This window comes from Crotalus tigris, unplaced genomic scaffold, assembly GCF_016545835.1.
Source record: "Crotalus tigris isolate CLP2741 ecotype Arizona unplaced genomic scaffold, ASM1654583v1 scf7180000017831.1706817, whole genome shotgun sequence".
NCBI classification, from domain to species: Eukaryota; Metazoa; Chordata; class Lepidosauria; order Squamata; family Viperidae; genus Crotalus; species Crotalus tigris.
In genome coordinates, this window is record NW_024096660.1 from 636,289 (window position 1) to 649,521 (window position 13,233).

At 37.3% G+C, this 13,233-nt stretch overlaps 1 protein-coding gene across 9 annotated transcripts in view; it reads right to left on the reverse strand.

Moving 5' to 3' along the window:
• The window catches only part of LOC120307839 (WD repeat containing planar cell polarity effector), a 168,275-nt gene that overhangs the window by 32,481 nt on the left and 122,561 nt on the right, over positions 1-13,233 (reverse strand). The gene's annotated exons all lie outside the window — the stretch shown is intronic.

The following is a 13,233-nucleotide window of genomic DNA, read 5'->3' on the forward strand; positions in this document are numbered from 1 at the left end:
AAAAGTGTGCCTTGCATGTAGTACAACTGCATTGCTTTTGTTTTGAGGCAACTGTTTTTTTTTTTTTTTTAAAAAAACACGTATGTACGGGCGTGTGTGTCTATGGATCTTCACAGCCCGGCGCACCACAACAGTCCCAGTTTCTCATGTGGCCCATTGGGAAAATTGCCCATCCCTATTCTAAATCAAAGATGCATATTCTGAGACCCCGATGTTATACATGACCCCAAATATTACAAGTTTGTCCACCAGAAATCCTTTAGCTTTTTTCAAATTGCAATTGTTAATATGTCAAAAAGGAAATAAATGATTGGTCAATAATCCTGCTAACAATATAAAATTAAATAAATTTTAGTTTCTATAAATGCAGATCTGTCCCATTTGAGTATAAAGAAATAGGAATACTGTTTAATGATTTCATGTAAAGGGAAAGTTTCTGAGTCCTCCCACCAAGCTTTACTTCTGTAGTTGTTCCTTTTCAAGATTGCTTTTATTTTAGATAACATTCCACACCAGAGTGGAATTTGAGAGAAATTACTTTATTTATAACATCAAGCTGGTTAATACAAAACAGATCAATAAGCATCTGATTAAAATGAAGCTACATCAGGAAAACCAATTAATCTACTCATTCTTGGGGTTTTTTTTAATCTCATTTTTTCCCAAATTCAAATGTACAAATTATACTTTATTTTATATATTTTAACTTCATTTTTCATGCTAGTTTAATTTTTTAAATTTGCTTGTTCACACCTTATTGTTTCTTGTTTACTTGACTGAAGTTGGATCATAATGTACAGCAACACTATTTGTTTTGCAAGAGAAATATAATATTTCAGTGAGTTGACTTATCTGTCACTGAATATTCATCAGTTAAATACAGTTGAATATTAGCACCAGAAAATATTATTGATCTCACTGTATTTTGAGAATCTTGCAGTATTAAAACAGTACGTTATGAAAGGAACTGTTAACAGTTTTATTCGTTTAGATATAGAGATATTCAAATATATGATCTTTTAAGTTACTTATTCTAATATAACACAATGAAAATTAGAGAAAAATATAATACATCTGAAATGAAATAAAACTGTTGCAATTTTATACATCAGATTAGCACTTACAATGAAAAATTTGAACTATTTATTATAAAATATATACATGAAACAAAGATTAACTCCTTTTTTTAGATTTATTTCCAGCTTTTATTTTTTACAACTCAGTATTCAATTCTGTAATGCTCCCTTCTCCTATTTTCCCCATACTGACAAATCTGTGAAGTGGATTAGACTTTAAGAGAAAGGCTGGTCTGAATGTCATCCAGGCAGCTTCTGTGCCTGGGGGACTTACTGTATATGACTCATAATTTCTTCATTTCTCATTTTTTGTACATTAATCGCTACACTAAACTGGCTCTCACCAAGAGTACTTGGGGTAAAACATCAGATCATATTATCAACTAAGCACCTATCCCACTAGATCAGATAAGGTAGCACACTTCAGATCCTGCCCTCTAGAAGGATTTTGGAAACCTGCCTTTTCCAGGGTTGCCCTTACCTTGTTGAGCACCTTCCCACTGGCAATTTCAAAGGTCCCTACCTTTCTAGCTTTTCAGAAGGCTGTTAAGACCTGTCTTTTTACCGAGGCGCTGGGATTATATGGATAGAAGGCATGGAATGAGGATAGCTGAATATGTTGTGAAGCTTCCGGGGGTGGGGTGGGGGGAACTATGATACATTTTTTAATTGTTTTCTGTTTTTCTAATGATTGTTTTATTTATTGGTTTTATGGCTATGGTAAGCTGCCCAGAGTTGCACAAGATGGGTGGCCATATAAATCTTTTAAATAAATAAAAAACTTCTCCCGATATTGGAATGAGGGAGGATACTGTACTTATTCTGTGAGAGTGCCGAGTAGATTAGTGTTAGTGAAATGTATAGAGAACTCATGCGATATTCCCCCTTTATGAATAAGCACACAAAGCACATAGAAAAAGCCATCTAATGAGCATCAGAAGAAGAGAGAATGGCAAAGTTGAGCATGTCCAGCTTGCAGGGGATGTTCTCCAGAAATATCTTCAGCTAAAATGTGCTGGCTTTCCATTGTAGGACACTGGCCTTCTGCAAGAAGTAGAAGAGGCACAGTGCTTTAGGGCTGCTTGCAGCAGGTGCACAGGCTTAGTATCAGTTCCTGTATATAACATCCCCCAGGAAGAAGGGTAGCAAAAGCCACCTTTGGAAGAAAGGGAAGGTGAGGCCAGGCAAGAGTTGCTTGCAGCAGAGTCTAAATTTCCTCATAACCTAACCTCCAGGAAATCTGTTTTAGAAGATCTGGTATAAATATTCAGTGGTGTCATTGTGTAATTACAAATCAGTCTATTCTTTTGTAATTCTGATAATGAAACAAAAATATAAATATTTTTGTGAAGCATTTGTGTTCTATAAGAAAAACGTATTTAGGTATCACTACAAAGCTTGCTCTTCAAACCTTCCTGTAAGAAGCACAGCTGGCCCTGTTTCTCAGGTATGGTCAAAACAGTTGGGCATGTCCTGGTACACTGCAGATTTTCTAGGGCAGTGTTTCTCAACCTTGACAATTTTAAGGCATGTGGACTTCAACTCCCAGAATTCCACAGCCAGCATTGCTGGCTGTGGAATTCTGGGAGTTGAAGTCCACATGCCTTAAAATTGTCAAGGTTGAGAAACACTGTTCTAGGGAGTTACACAATACATTTATTGTGATCCTGTTAACAAAGTTCAGGCCACCTGGATGAATCCCTGCTTAGCTGTTTATTTTGAGACAGGCAGCCTGCCACTATCTATGAAAAAAATTGCACAGCGGCCTGTTCAGCATAATCTCCTATTGCTTTTATATTACTATTTCTTTTAGTGTTTGCTATTAGGTGCTAGTGCTAGTTGGCTGTTGTAAGTGATTGGCCTTTGGCTTTAATAAAGGATTCATTTATTAATTTATTCAAATTCTCATCTTTTTGTGTTTCTCTTATTATAATAGAAGTACTCTGAATAATGTTAATAGTTTTGAATGTCAGCATATATGCATACCACTCAAGAAAGATTTATGTCTCTCTCTGTAGTGTTTTCAAAGTAAAGCACCCCAACTAATTCCTTCCTAAGTATATGCCACCATAAGCAGAGTAAACATGTAAAACTTGTTTTTATTCTCTGATGATATTACAAATCAGTAACTTAAGGTAGAAACAGAATGGTGTAAGAAATATGAGTCATCCCTGATGAATATAAATGTTAACTTTAAATGGTTAGAGATGCAAAGACTCAAGGAACCACAACCTCCGAAGAAGTTAAAAGATGAAGGCATCCAACTCCTAAAACTCCTGGGAATTTGAAGGTGCCTAGAAACCTTGAAACAGGTGTGGTTTCAGAAGAATGTCTGTCTGGAGGCAAAGTAGTCAGAATTTGCCATCAATATTACACTTCCTCTGTCCATAATCCTAATAACATTGTCAGAAAAGAGAGCCCTCAGGAACTTCTTAAATGGATAAAAGCTTATACTATCAATTCGGCTAAGGTAATACTGTAATTGTGAAACTCGGTTTTATTATGTACTTAGTAGTATGTTCATCTGATACAAATGAATTAAAAGGATTTTCAGATTAAACTCATGATGCCAAATTTTCATAACTGCCTGTGATACTTGAAAACATTTTTAAAAAATGATTTTTTTTCTACTCAGATTTTTTAAATATAAAGCACTACCAAATAAAGGCTATTTAGTACATGGTTATATAACTTTTCTTTGATTATATACTTCTTTGTTAGGAGCTCATTAGATTCTTTCAACCACTATGTAAACAAATATAATGCTGAAGAATGATGATTTGCTTCCCAAATTTAACAGTACAAGTTCTGGGAATTTTGGAGGCTACGGAAGCAGTGTACAAGGGAGTAGTACATTGTACTCCCCTGCACTAAGCTGTGGTTATGAAACAATCATTGCACAATAAAAACTGGTGATCTGTATTTATATGTATATAATGTATAAACTATGATCCACATGATATGCTATAATTTGCTTTATCATTTATATTAAACAATTTGTTAACATTCATAAAAATATTTTCAAATGAACTTTCAAAATCACATTTTCTACACAAAAATGGTGCCATATATGATTATGATGTAGATACAAACTGTATAAAGTAGTATAAATATTTTTATGTTAAGAATATAGAGAAAAGTTCCTAATATTTTTCCTTTAAATAATTATATTTTACCACATAAACTACACCAACACTGATTTCGAAGAATCAAATCTTCACGTATCTATGCAAAATTCCAAGAATTTTTCAGAACATTTCTTATTCTATACTGCTTGAATCATCACAAATGTCCTTTATTCAAGTGTCTGTCTGCCCTATTTATAACAGAACATTAGTTGCCCTTTCAAACTGATGGCTCCAAAAGATGGACCCCACTACGAAAGGATTTAAAATGAACAACTTTAATAATGCTTGATCTTTCCTGTCATATAAACCAGCGGTCCCCAACCTTTTGGGTACCAGGGACCAGATCTGTGAAAAAAAAAGTTTCCCATGGACTGGGGGGGGGCATGGTTTTGTGTGCTACCTAGATCCCATGCACGTGCAGATGAAGCTTCACACGCTTGCGCAGCCTGGTTCCTAACAGTTCATGGCCTGGGGGTTGGGGACCCCGATATATAAGATTACCTGCTTTGGCACAGTAAAAATAGATTATATCTATTCATTTCATTTATTTTTGAATTTTATAGAAACTAATAAACATTGTTTCATTTAGATGTGATATGGTACTTTATACAATAATTATTTATACTGAAGACCACTATCTGAAAAAATCCTTTAAGAGGAGTTGCCTACAATAATATTACAGTTATTGTATTATTCTCACATTTAGGCACTTTGGTGAGAATCAGCAATATACAGCACTTAACAGGACTGCCACAAGAATGTACCTTGATTGATACCTCACCTCAGGCACCCTCTTGCTAGTTAGTTAGGCAATTATTGTGTTTGTAGTATTTTTACTCCATTCTTCAGGAAGTTCCCCCAGCAGTTTACAAACTCAAGGGTACTTTCATTCCTACTCTTCCATTTGTATTTTAAAGATTACACGGAACATGGTGAAATCTTTGAACTACTGACAAAAATTCTGCAAGGGTATTCTTCAGTTTCTATACATTCTCCTTCTCCCTGCACCTCCCTCATAATCTGTCTTAGAGAATTATCATGCTGCTGGAGCAACATATTTTGAGAAGTGACACAGTGTATAAATCCATTCTATTGGTGGATACCATTCTATTAGAACAGGGGTGTCAAACTCAATTTCATTGAGGGCCGCATCAGCACTGCGGTTGCCCTCAGGGGGCCGGGTGTTTGTGGCCAGGGTGGGTGCAGCCTACTGGGTGGACATGGATGGAGTGGGTGTGGCCTACTGGGTGGGCATGGCCAGCTCTACATCGTTCGCCTCAAGGGTCCCTGTGGGGGCCTAGGCAGGAGTGAGACAGATCTGAGGGTCTCTGGCAGAAGGGGGTGGGACCAGGGCAAGCGCCAAGGCATGGTCCATTTCTTCATTCCTCACAAAGGGTGACACTTCCCCAGCATGCACCCAGGGAACAGGGCCGACCTGGCAGGGACTAGTTCCTTGCTGTTTCTAGACAGCCTGGTGGAGCTAAGACTGAATGTGTTTCAGCATAGATGGCCACCACAAAATTGTACATTGGCTCCCGGCCAGCCTGGGTCAGGGCCAAGGCAGCGGGGGCTGTTCCCTCACTGTTTCCAGGATGGCTTCGCCGCCACATGAAATCACTTCGCGGGCCGCATCCGGCCCCCAGGCCTTGTGTTTGACATGTCTGTATTAGAATAAGGATACTCTAGAAATTCCTCAAGAAATGACAGATCACTTAACAATGGTTCAAAGTTCTGACCCACCCCCAAAATTACATACGAGTCTGTTTCAAAGTTATCATAGCTACACTGGCCCTGCAGTCACTCGCCCTTAGAACAGATCATAGAGATGCTGCATTGCCCTTCCTCGCCTTTTTTGTTTTGTTTGTTGAAGAAATGTGCCTTTCTAGGGAAGGGAAGGAGGGAGGGGATTAAGCAAGGGAAAGGTTTTGGGAAGTTCATTCTGAAACTGCTGCATTTTATGCAGGGGCTGGCTTCTCAAAGTTTGTTAGAGACGAGATAGCTTTGCAGGTTCCGATAACTAGCTGACCAGCAGTCAGTTGATTGGTGCAAAGAGGTCTGAAAGCCACCATTTCCACAAAGAATTCTCAGGGCTCTTTTGTTGATCTTTCCCACCTGTCCCAAATAGGTTCTAAAACTAAACTCTCCATCTCTGCTCTGCAATCTTATTCCTTTTAAAAACCTTACCTTAACTCCAGGTTGAAGATTAGAGGAACCAATCAAGCAAGGAAAGAAAAAAATATTTCTAGAGGATCCAGTCTGGGTCAGTCCAGAACAGTGATGGCGAACCTTTTAGAGACTGAGTGCCCAAACTGCAACCCAAAACCATTTATGCATCGTAGGGTGCCGGGTGGGTGTGGCCCATTGGGTGGGTGTAGCCCATTGGGTGGGCATGGGTACAATAGTAATGGCAGACTGGGTGGGTCTAAAAAATTCAATCAATCAATTCCAACTTTGCAAGATCATTTTTTTTCCCGCGAGAAGTTGAAATTGACTGATTGAACCTTTTTTTTTTTTTTGCACACGGGGCGGAGGCCTAAAGCGAAAAGGTTTTATAAAACCCAGCTGAAGGCCTAGGACTGGGGTGACGGCGTGTGTGCTCACAGAGAGGGTTCTGAGTGCTGCCTCTGGCACCCGTGCCATAGGTTCGCCACTACTGGTCCAGAGGATTAGTCTTCCGAGCTTTCAGATTCATGCTGGAGCTCATCCTTAGGGAATTTCTCTCTAGCAGAGTGTGTGCCTGCTAGAGGTACACACTCTGCTAGAGAGAAGTCCCCTGAGGATGGACTACAACACAAGTCCAAAAGCTTGGAAGATAAACCTCTGGTCCCAGTGACCAACCCAGATTGGACCCTGCAACATTATCCTGGGACATGTATATTGGCTTTCATTTGTGAGAAAATCTTTCTGTGGCTTTTTTCCTTGAACTGGAGGGGGAACAAAACCTTCATCTTCAAAAGTTAGCTGACTACTGTAGAAACTTGGCCAACAAAATAGAAGACACTGGGTCTTTGCAAGCTTAAGCTGTTTGTCTGACTACCTGATCAATAAGTCCGTCCCTCCCAGGTTTTTTTGTTTTGTTTATGGAAGAAATGTGGCTTTTGTTTATTATTTTGTTTATTGTTTATTGTGGCTTTCTAGGCGAGGGAGGAGTTAAGCAAGGGAAAGGTTTTGAGAAGCTCGTCCTGAAGCTGCCACCTTTTAGGCAAGGGCCGGCTTCTCAAAGCTTAGCAAGACACAGGAGGGCTTTGCAGCCTCCCAATGGCCAGCAGATCAGTGCAGAAAGCTCTGAAAGGCCAGGGAGCTCCTTTCTTTGCCCTAGAAAGGCAGGGCATCTTGGCAGAAAGAAGGACAGGGGGAAAATTAGGAAAGGCAGGTGTGGCCAGAGTTTTCCTTTCCCATTGCTTGTCGCTGGCAAGACAGTAGCTGTGTGGCAGGCCAGCATGTGCCACCCAAGGGGTAGGTATGGGGCATCTTGGGATGGGGGAGGCTTTGAGAGTCCTGAAGCAGGTGGGCTTGTACTTGCACTAGACCTCCTGAACTCTACTTAACAATCTGTTCATTCGTTTAATAAATGCACTGGGGACAGCAGGGATGGCTGGTTGTTACTTGAGGCAATTCATTTAACATTATCCCAACTTTTGACCCTAATGGGCAAGCACCATGTTGGTCGTTAACTCAAGGATTACCTCTACTGGATGCAACAAAGAAGGTAATCAATAGTCTTTGCAGGCTTGTGCTCGATATTGATTCAGATATGTACCCAAAACCTTTGTCAAAATTCAAGAGTCATTTTACAGGGTAAGATTTAAGAAACAGCGGCTACGCTATCTTTTTATAGTATCCAACTATATTGGTAGGCTAATCTACACCATTTTACACTTAACGCTCAGATTTTACATATATGCAGCCTGAAATATTTCAGTTGTAGTTCAGTTACATTTGCATTTTGGCATGCATGTATGTAAAAAGATTACATTTGTAACTAAAATGTAACTTAATTCTTTTAAAGCAGTGTACATCTAAAACAAAGTTTTTGTTGCTGATGTTTTAAAGAAGCCACTGTTGTAATTTGTCAAAATGTTTACTGTCTAAAGCTAGGTTGCAAAAAATTCTATAGGGACATTTTTTTTTTTTTTTTTTTTTGGGTATTTCAGAAATACAAGAACGCCCTACTTCACCTGAGGACTTTCTGCTCACTACACAGCTGTTATGCATCTATCGAACTGTAGCCGATTGGTCTTAATAAATGGTTCATTTCCCTCAAGTGAGGTATTAGTAAGATAATTGGTTGGTAGCTCAGAAAGATATATATATGTATGTAAATTTTCTTTTTTTTTATTAAAAAGTTTTATAAAAATTACAATATAACCCACCCAAACCCCCTCCCTCCCCAACTTCCCAGAGCTGAGTATAGGGTTACAAATATAATAATCATAATCTAACTAACATTAACCAACTATATAAATAACCAAGTCCATAATGCACTTTAACTCCCCTTTAACATAAATATAAACAAATTAAAAATAAACATAATAATAATGAAAACATAAACAAATTAATATCCTAACTATTAAACCATACAATCTCGAAATTGTTAAACAGTACTAATACTAAAAATAATAATATCATAATAATACTCTAAAATTCAATGTGTGTAAATTTTCTTGTTCTTATGAAATTGTAAAACAGTTTAGTTTAGTTTAGCATATAACAATGCGCCAAGCTAAGGAATCAGATTTAAAAGTAAGAATAGATTATTTTCTATTGCTTGTGTTTGCACTATATTGAATTCCAGTCTGACTGGTCACTTTCACCCAAGGTTCCGGCAACTTCAACTCCCTCTATCACTTCTTCTCTATTAGTAAGAATTAAGTCCAGTATGGCTTTACTTCTACTTCCCTCCTCCACCTTTTAGATGACAAAGTTGTCGGTTAGGAATCTGTTTGATCTCCCGCTCACTGCAGAGTTTGTCTCCCAGTTGATATCTGGATAGTTGAGGTCTCCAATTACTACTGTGGTAAGCTTCCTACACAGATTTGTTAACTGGTTGGCAAAGAGTTCATCTATTTCTTCTGATTGGTTGGGTGGCCTGTCTATAGCGACGTCACTTTTTTTCTCTTTTATATTGGGCCATAGACATTCTGGAGAGATTTTATCTTTGATAATGTGCATTTCTGTAGATATGTACTGTTCTCTTACATATAGTGCAACTCCCCCTCCTCTTTTTGTAGATCTATTTCTTTTGAACAATTTATATCCATCCATCAGTCCATTGTTTGAGTTTTTCTTTTTTCTCATCATAATACATTAATATAGCCACAAGAAAGAAAAAAGGGTTTTCTAAAAAGTGTAAAAAGCACCCCCCCACACACACACAAACACACACACACATATTTCTGGTATCTGTATGCATATACATACTTTCTCAGAAATATTTCAGAGGGTTCTTTCAGAGGGTTCTTTCAAAGCATGCTTAATTGAGAAAATTTATCACAGTACACAAATCTTTCTAATTAGATGGAATAAGCTGGATGATTAGAACTATATACTGAAAAGTATTAAAAGATTTGTGCAATTCTTTTTGTATAATTAGAAAGGAATGTTCAAACTCTATAAAAAGGGAATGTAATTGTGTAATTGAACACAGAAATTAAATATTAAGATCAAATTAACAAGGCAAGTAGCATAATAGAATAAATTATATAAACAGCTAGTGTCAAGGCTTAATTTAAACAGAATATCTTAATTATGCAAAAGAGCTGAGTTAATGTAACTCTGTAAGGTTTCCCCCATTGTTTTTCTTTCAGAAACAATAACATCTCCTGCAGATCTACAGCAATAACCTGAGAGACTGTAAAACTGCAATTGTACCTTAAACTTAATTGTCAGATTCTGCTGCAGAAATATTTTAAGAAAAAAGCTTTCCAGACGGCTTGAATATAGGATCACTTATGAACTGAGTTACTTTTATTCCTGTTGAAAATTGTCTTGAACAGAGGTAACAGAATGATAACATGTAAATACCTCACTGCAGTGATTGACTTCTCAAGCATCAGTTATAGAAATCTAATATGTGAAATGTGATGAAGGGTTTAAAAAGTCACAAAAAATTTCCACCTGTGTCAGAATATAATTAAATTCTTATTTAAGATTATTATCTTACCAAAACATAAGGTAAGGTAAGGTAAGGAGAAAATGGTATTAGATATTCTTTCCAGTGGAATTTTTCAACACTTCCACTGATTTCATAAGTTCTATATGTCCAGTTCACTGAATCAGTAAGGACTTAACATAAACTATTTCTAAGTTGCACTAGACTTCCATCTTCAACTTGAAGATAACAAAAAGCTTCCTTATACAGGTTTGGATTGCCTGTATACTGATGAAAGCTTTTAGATTACAAGGAATGTTAATTAAATTACTATCAAAATCCTATCTGAAAGAATGAATGATTCTATTTTAAGATCCAAAGCAAATGATTATTTCAATAACTACTACAGAGGCCAATGTTAATACTATAAAAGATGGTATAAGTTGAACAGGGTAAAATGGTAAAATGAGGCTATGTTCCCTGGTTTGTCCTATTAAAGAAGTTAAAGTTGTTTTAAAATAAGCATATTTTCCTTCTAAAATAAGCATATTTTCCTTCAGATACAGTAAAATTTAGGTTTACCATTCTAAATCAGATGACATAAAACTATAAAGTGATCTATAGTGGAATGGCCAGATATGAATTCTGTCCATTTATGATTATTATTTAATTATTTCCCCATAGTTTCAGTGCTGTCACATCTATTCCATGTGTCACTACAATATAAAAAAGATGTTGAGACTCTAGAAAGAGCACAGAGAAAAGCAGCGATGATGATCAGGGGACTGGAGGCTAAAACATATGAAGAACGGTTGCAGGAATTGGGTTTGTCTAGTTTAATGAAGAGAAGGATTAGGGGTGTTCTGATATCTAAGGGGCTGCAACAAAGAAGAGGAGGTTGATCTATTCCCCAAAGCACCCAAAGGCAGAACAAGAAGCAATGGATGGAAACTAATCAAGGAGAGATCCAACCTAGAAATAAGGAGAAATTTCCTGACAGAACAATTGGTGAATTGCCTTGCCTTCAGAAGTTGTGGGCGCTCCATCACTGGAAGTTTTTAAGAAGAGATTGGACAACCACTTGTCTGAGAATGGTATAGCGTCTCTTGCTTGAGCAGGGGGTTGGACTAGAAGACCTCCAAGGTCTCTTCCAACTCTGTTATTCTGTTAATTAAAAAAGGGAATCCAAAACTCAGAAGGCCAGATCTCCAGGAGGATGATAGCATTGCCCTCACCTAGCCAGATTTCAATAATACATTCCAGCTGTCATGAAGAAACCTAGCAATTACAAATGGATCTAGCATTTACTCCAACCAGTGTGAATCCAAGGCCCCCAGTGATCTGAAGACTAAGATCTAGAAATGGACCATGCTTTCCAGACTTACTCAACAGGATTTTCTAGAATGCAATGTAACTAATGGTATCAAATACTTTTGAGAAGCTCAGAACAAAAGAAATGGATTGTATTTCTATTGTCCAATTCTTAATCAAGGATAACTTAGCCACAACTAAGTTAATTCCCAAAATGAGATCAGAAACTACAAATCAAAATTATTTTGATAGCTATTGACTAAATATGTATTACCAGAACACAAGGCAGAAATGACAATGGTTCAGATTTTATACAGAACTATAGTATTACACTATAGAGCCAATTCACACCATATTTATCACAAAACAATCATTGTATGTGATAATACATTGTTAAGAATTGAGAATCATTGTTGAGAAAAGGTGAATATTGGTGATAAGAGAGCCAGTTCTCAGGGGAACAAAAACTATAGTCTGCAGACCAGGCAGTCAATCTAGGGAGATATATTGTCTTCCTGGAGCAAAAATCAAAGATGGAACTGAGTACCTTACTAAAATAATCAACCCCACAGATTACTAGCCCTTTCTTCTCCTACATGTGGGAAGCAATGACACAACAATAAATCTGAAAACAATAATGAGATTAGAAACAGCTAGGGAAGAAAGTTAAAGAATTAGGAGCTCAAGTGGTGTTTTCATTTATACTTCCAACAAAAGCCAACATCCAGTGAGGGAGCAAAGGATTTTAGAAACAAACCACTGGCTTAAAAACTGGTGTCATCAACAGAACTTTCACTTCCTTGATCATGGTCTGCATTACCTAGATGAAGGCTATTGGCAATGGATGGACTGCACCTCACAAGAACTGAAAATATATTTGGAAAATGACTGGCTCATCTTACCAAAAGGGCTTTAAACTAAAATTGGGGGGAGAAGGGGGGCAATCTTCACAACCTTTAGAACCTAATTCCAAACAAAAACTAGATAACTAATCACATAAGGAGGCAGGGAGTAAAGAGAAAGAAATAAAAAAAGAAAAACATAATGAAGAGGGAGTGATGGAAAGGATGGAAATCCCAGTTATTAAGTAGGAGATATAAGAAACATATCCAAGGACTCAAATGCCTGTACACTCATGCTCAAAGTTTAGGGAACAAACAGGGTGAAACTTGAAGTATTAGTACATAAAGACAGATATTATATAGTTGCCATTACTGAAACTTGGTGGGATGAAGCTCATGACTGGAATGTACTGATGGAAGGATACAAACTATTTAAAAGAAACAGACCTAACAAAAGAAGAAGTGGAGTTGCACTATATATAAAAGATCACTACAGCTCTACAAAAATACATAAAACCAAGGATGAAAACCTCCTAGAATCCATATGGGTCAATATAAAAGGGAAAAAATGACATTGCTATAGGAATATACTACAAGCCACCCAACCAAGCTGAAGAAATAGATGAATTCTTTGCTAATCAATTAACAAATGTATGTAGGAAACAAACCACAGTAGTAATGGGAGACTTTAACTACCCTGGTATCAACTGGGAGACAAACTCTGCAGCAAGTGGGAGATCGAATAGATTCCTAACCAACTTAGCTGACAACTTGATCATCCAAAA